The sequence below is a fragment of the Hyalella azteca genome, unplaced genomic scaffold (assembly GCF_000764305.2).
Source record: "Hyalella azteca isolate HAZT.00-mixed unplaced genomic scaffold, Hazt_2.0.2 contig11718, whole genome shotgun sequence".
In the NCBI taxonomy this organism is placed as follows: Eukaryota; Metazoa; Arthropoda; class Malacostraca; order Amphipoda; family Hyalellidae; genus Hyalella; species Hyalella azteca.
The window spans coordinates 9,604-16,167 of NW_025941704.1; positions in this window are offsets into that span (position 1 = coordinate 9,604).

Below are 6,564 nucleotides of genomic sequence, written 5' to 3' on the forward strand. Positions count from 1 at the left end.
GCAACATCAGAAGTGGCCAGTACCAGGTCTAAGCAGCCCGGTCTCCCGGTGCGACGATCTAATTAGGTGTATAGATCTATTGGGTTGATCAAGATCAGCGGCTCCATCAGCAGCAGCTCCTCAAGAGCCCGTCCAGTAGCATCTGATTCATTTGTTCTTGTAGACAAAATGGGTGAATGGGCATTAAAGTCTCCGACCACCAGATGCGGTGAGGGACGCTGTTGAATGTAGTGAGTAAATTCCTGGTGAGTTACCGAGCCATTGGGGTTGTATATATTCAGAATGGACAATGCTGTAGTATTCAGGAGCGTCAGGCTTATAGCCTGTGCTTCCAGTACTCCCATTGCATGGGGGAGCAGGTTTAGGCGCCTAAAGCACAGTGAGCTATGCACTATCATACAAAGACCCCCACCTCTACCATTCCTGTTGCACCAATAGGGAGTGTAACCCACAAAGGTAGGCAAGTACTTGTCGTTTGCCCAAGTCTCAGTGAGGCACAAAACACTGGGTTTCTGTGTATACAGCATCAGCTTGATTTCTGCTAAATGGGTGTATAAACTATTACAATTTAGTAAAATGATGGAGAACGGTGTTGAAGGTGAGGCCATTTATTATTGTGTAAGTTGGGAAGCGCTCCGGAGTTTCCGAGTTGATCTCCTTGATTCACCTGCTGTTGTGGATGATAAGGCTTGGCAGTTTTGAGGGCTTCTCTGTTTAGTAATTTCGGTTTTCTTTTTCCCTTTTCCAGTGGAGACTGTTAGCCAGCTTTCCTTCTGCAAGTGGCTTTGAGGTGCTATAAAGTCTGTATCTGAAGAATCTGAGGACTGAACAAGTTCAAAATCATGCACACTCAGGACATCAGCAAGATCATCACCAGAGCATACAGCCCCTGCATCAGGAGAGGCTGGTTGAGGTAAGGGTTCACTATCTATGGCTTCACCATGCACCGGAGGGCATCTCATAGTCTTGGTCGCCAATTCAGAGGGCAAATTGAAGTGTTTTGCAAGAGCACCAGCAATAATGGATCTTCTTTTATTTTCTGATTCTAGTGAAATGTTTAAAGAGAACAAATCATTGAGTACACTGCTGAGGTTGTTCAGTAATGTAAGAGTTGAACTGTGGTCACCTTTTGGTTCTTCTGGTGGACTGTCAGCATGCATGGATGGTCTTGATGCAGCAGCTGCGGAGCACTGGCAGGTACATATCCTTCCAGGTTCTTGGTAGACTTCAGCAGTAGTAGTGCTTCTATGCCATCCCGGTCCAGGAGAGCTGACTGCAGCACTCCAGGATCTGGTAGCAGTGGGGGTAGTAAAAACAGTAGTACCAGCATCTACTGACCTCATGTTCTTTCTCTCTCTAGCCATTGGGTGTTTCTGAGCTGTGTTGTGGGTTTGCAGGTTCTGAGGCTGTGGTTGCAAAGAGGCACCCCTGGCCTGCATCATGCTGATATAGGAGAGCATTCTAGGGCATTCCTTGGAGTTGGCTTTGTGGGCTTGTCCACAGTTGGCACATTTAATTTCCATACTGTTGCATAGGCTAACATGATGAGATCCAGCACACACCAGACAGCGCTCTGGCCCACGACATCCTTGTGCTGAATGTCCCAAACGTTGACATCGGAAGCACTGAAGAGGGGGAAAGATATATTTACGTACCCTGTATCTAATATGTCCAAACTTCACATGGTGAGGCAAAGTATCCCCAGAAAACACCAAGCGCAGTGATGTTGATGGCACTCGAGTTTGGCCTTGCTGCCGCTGCTGTCTTTCAATACGGATTATTTCAGCAGTACCTTCAACTGATAGGCATGCTTTCAGTGATTCCAGGTCTGCATCAATTTCTACAGGTGACACCACACCATACTGGTACTTTGATTGGTTAGGGCGGGTGCAGGTGATATTCCATGCCCCTAGGGTTGTCATTGGTAAAAGTGTGTCAAGGCTGCTTGGGTTTTCAGTTTCTATTGCGATCAGACCTTTTCTTAGGTTTACCCTAACATCTTTGATATTACTAGTGGAGTAGGGTGGGGCAGCTAAGGCAGTGCAGAGCTTTGCTGGAGAGGTTAGCATCTTCTGAGAGTTGGCATCAGATGGTCTAATCAGGAGGACACAATCATCATTTCTGGGTTTTTCTATTCCAGGCATCAGAGCCACATTTTCAACTTCATTCAAATTCACCACCTCAGCACCTACTATGTTAGAATCCTCAAACTGAGTCTCAGCTGCAACATCAGGCACATTTTCACTCCTTTGGACTGTTAATTTTCCACTGTTGGTGACTTCACTTACTTTTTGGTTCTTTTTTCTACCATTGGTTGCTTCTGAATCCTTTGTGGGGTTGATGTGTTGACTCCGCTTCTGCTTGGTATCTGGCCTCAAGTCGTTTGTGGCTTTCCTTTTTGGCCTATCAGCAATGGTGACTGCTGTCTCCATTTCGGCCTCGGCCGGGGCGGCCCAATCGTCACCGGCAGCTACAAAGTAGTTCAGTTGCGAGTCTGTGAAATTTTCACATTCCGTTTCTCCAGGGGGCCCTGGGGCTTGGAAGTCTTTCTTTTTATGTTTGTTCATTTAAATCGGCAAGATTGAGCTGTTTTAAGATTTGGCTAACTGTTAAACAGATTGTTTACGCTAGCTGTCTTATACGTCTTTCCAACACAAGTGACAAATCGAAACGCAAATCACTGTTTGATCCAGTGCATTTCACAAGCTACATGGTAGATAATCGACCGGTTTGCATGAGATATGTGGTGGTTGCTCTCACTATGTGGTGCTGAACTCTTCAGGGATAATTTCCTCCACCAAGGAGCACACGCACAGATATGAAAGGGACTCCCAGGGCATGTATATTTGATATCATCACCTGTCTCTCGTGATCGAATAGTGTACATGAAAGGAGGAAATGTTCAATTGACTCTTCAACCCCACAGTGCAGGCACATATGAGTGTCAGCCATGCCAAATCGATGAAGATAAGAACGAACCCCAACGTGACCAAGACGAAGACGTGTTAAAACCACTGTTGCACGACGAGAACGGCAAGCAAGCCACGGGACAGGAGACATCCCAGACCGAATGTAAGCTAGATGATAGCCCCTTCCATCAGTAGCTACTGTAGTAACCCAATCCAATTCCCAAAAACGAACAAAGTGTGACCGAAGACCAGCAAGAGCATCTGAGCAAGGTATAGGAAACAAGGCAGAGTGGTCAAGGCGATGTCCCATCTTGGCAACTGCATCAGCACGCTCATTACCAATAATGCCAATGTGAGCATTGACCCACTGTAGATGCACGATTTTTGAGTCATTTAGCCGTATGAGTAGCTCGCGTATGCCATAGACCAGATCAAAGCAAGTATTGGTGGAAGAAAGCAAAAGTTGCAAAGCTACAAGAGAGTCAGAACATAATACCCAGTAAAGGAAGGAGTCCGCTTCAATAAGTCGCATGGCCTGCAAAATTGCAATTAGTTCAGCAGACAAGACACTGTGATGTGGATTCAACCGCCATGCAACTGCTTGCCTCACAGATGGAACATAAAGACCACAAGCAACAGACGGACCATCGATCAGACGCGAGCCATCACAATAAACTGCTCTGTGACTAGGGTATTTCTCATCCAGATGAGCTGCAAAAAGTGAAGGAGTGGCAACCTCAGAACCTGATTGGAAGTCAAGACGAATTAGAGAAGACAAACTACACCAAGGAGGAATCGGATCAAACACAGGGGTGGGATGCCTACGACAAGGAGGAAGATCCAGCTCATTCAATATCTGCGGGCCATACTGTGGAGCTGAGGGTGTATCACTAAGAACGATTTCAGAGTTTATACAATACAATATTATACACTATTATATTGTATTATTATAGACAATATTTTAGGCGTACATACATGCTGGCAACCAGGTAGCGGCGTCTCAAACTTAATGGAGGAATTTGAGCTTCTACCTGGAGAGACACTATGGGTGTTGTCCGTCGAGCTTTTCCAACTTTTCAACTGGGCAGATGAAGCTGTTCCATACAGAACACTACCATAGTCTATCTTGACTCTAATGTAGGCACAGTAGAATAGGGGCAAGAACCGGAAACTTGCACCCCAGTTTGGAGAAGCCATATGTTTCAGCAAATCCATACGTCTCATCACATCTACATGCAGAGAAGTGAGGTTAGGGACCCACTTGAGGCGCGGGGCATCAAACATCACTCCAAGCAGCTTGTGTTGACGCCTGTATGTGATAGGCTGATGATTATATCTCAGTACTGGAACATTCACCCGTTTAGCAGTGAAATACTGGAAAACTGTTTTTTGTGTATTCACAACAAAGCCCCATGTTGTGCAGTATGAATGAAACTCGTTCAAGTATCTCTGCATGAGAGATTTTGCGTCATGCATGGTTGGGCCACGGCAACAGATGGTGATATCATCTGCATAAAGCAACACCTCTATGCCGGCAAGCTACGGAGTATCCATTAGCATAAGATTGAAGAGGAGGGGACTCAGTACAGCACCTTGAGGCACCCCTGCCAGCATGGGAAGTGCCTCTGACAGTACCCCATTCACTCTAGCACTGGCAGTTCGGGAATTCAGGTAAGCATGAAGCCATCGTGACAGGGCTCCACATATTCCAGCTCGTGCCAGCTTATAGAGAAGTCCATCAATCCATACTTTGTCAAACGCCCCCTGCAGATCTATATAAACAACCAAACACACTTCGGATGCTGCTTGTGCCGTACGTATCTGACTCTCTAGTCTAATGAGAACGTCCATAGTACTCTTCTGTCGACGAAATCCACATTGACTTGATGACAGAAGTTTCTTGCGATCTACTATGTACTCAAGACGAGCAGCAACAAGTCGTTCTAGCAGCTTTCCGAGACATGAGAATAGGGTTATTGGCCGGTAGGATGAAGAATGGCTGAGATCTTTGCCAGGCTTCAAAATAGGGAGAACAACTCCCTCTTTCCAGGATGAAAGCTGCATACCAAGTTGAAAGCTTTGATTTTTTTAAAGGCCTCCCACACTCACCATTCCAACAAAAAGGAATTAATATTATTAATTAAAAACAGGGAATGGTTTCATGTCAATGATCAGGGCCTCGACCTTAACGCCTCTGATGGTGGCCTACACCGACTGAGCTGTGACACGAGCGAGGAGCGGGCCCACGTCGAACTTTTCTCTGACTGCTGTTAGGATGCTAGCTGCATTGACTCTCTGCACAGCCAAACCCAGCCTTTGCTCCAACCATAGAGTCTCTCTACGTTCGCCGGACAATTTCGTAATGCGACGGCCAATCTGTGATATTAAAGGACCAGTCGTTTCACCATATATGCCCGTCGTTTCTAATGCGACTGGCTCGAAACGATACCGAGCTGCCAACGCCGCGTATTTACGTCTCATGCTATCCTCCGCCGCACGAGCCGCGAACCCAGCAGAAATAGCCGAATTATTGACGTGAGACTCAGCAAAAGTGTCGACGCAGGTTGCATCCCAGCACAAACACCTCCCATTAGAAAATGGGAAAACCGTTAAGCCATCTGGTCTCTTACCATCCCCTCTGTCCACTCCAACACGGACGGAGTGGAGTGACGATATGAATGCAGGGAGCGCGATGTCCTTAGACATACGGATACCCAGACCTCCCAGCCGGACCGGTAACACAGCTTGTTCAAGAGATTCGCGCTCGAAGCTGACATTGGTGATGGTCGAGAGGGCAGAAACCAACACCTCATCGAACCGCTCCAAATCACCTACCCGCGTATATGCAGGAGACGCACGTAGGACGTATTGGAGTTTAGGTAGAGCGAATCAATTCTTTAAAAGCGTAAATGCTTGATGACTATCAATTAATTTTAAACGCTCCACCATCCTCTCCAAGCCCACCCGCTTCTCCCGGATAACGGCGGAGACGCCCCCCTCGTGGAGTGGGGCACCCAGTAGAAGTGACTTATGGGCGGGAACAACTTTTAGTGTTGGCAACACCCCCCGAAACATCTCCTCAGCTTCGAGTTCTTCCTCTCTTGAATGGTTCAGTATGATCAGTTCACACTTCCCCTGGTTTACCTCCAGCCCTACGGCTCTAAAGTCCTCAACGAGTTTTTGTACTGCCTGGAGAACTGTCTCTGGTTTATCGCCCAAAGATCCATCATCCAAATACCAAACGTTAAACTCAGTGTTCACCCGGCGTAAGCAGGGCCAAAAGGAACGCCATGTTGTATGCCGGTCGCGGATACCAATCTCTACCCCCCAAAGAATAGAGGGGACGGTTCCGAATATGCTTGGTACAGCATTCTATAAATTCCCTGCGCTTTCGCCCGCGCAGCAGCCAGGAACACGTCACGTCGCAGGCTGTTGAATGCATTCGCCATGTTAACCTTGAAAAACACTCTCCGGCCCGAGGCACGCCCAAGGTACGCACGGGCTGCATGAGCAGCAGCCTCGCACCCACCCCTGGTGGAGAACCCCAATTGGACCGGCTGAAGTGCTTCCCCTATTAACGGAGACAATGGCCATGCTCCAACCTTGGTAGCCAAGCGACGCAAGGTGCTCCCAACCGCTACGGGGCGAATACCCC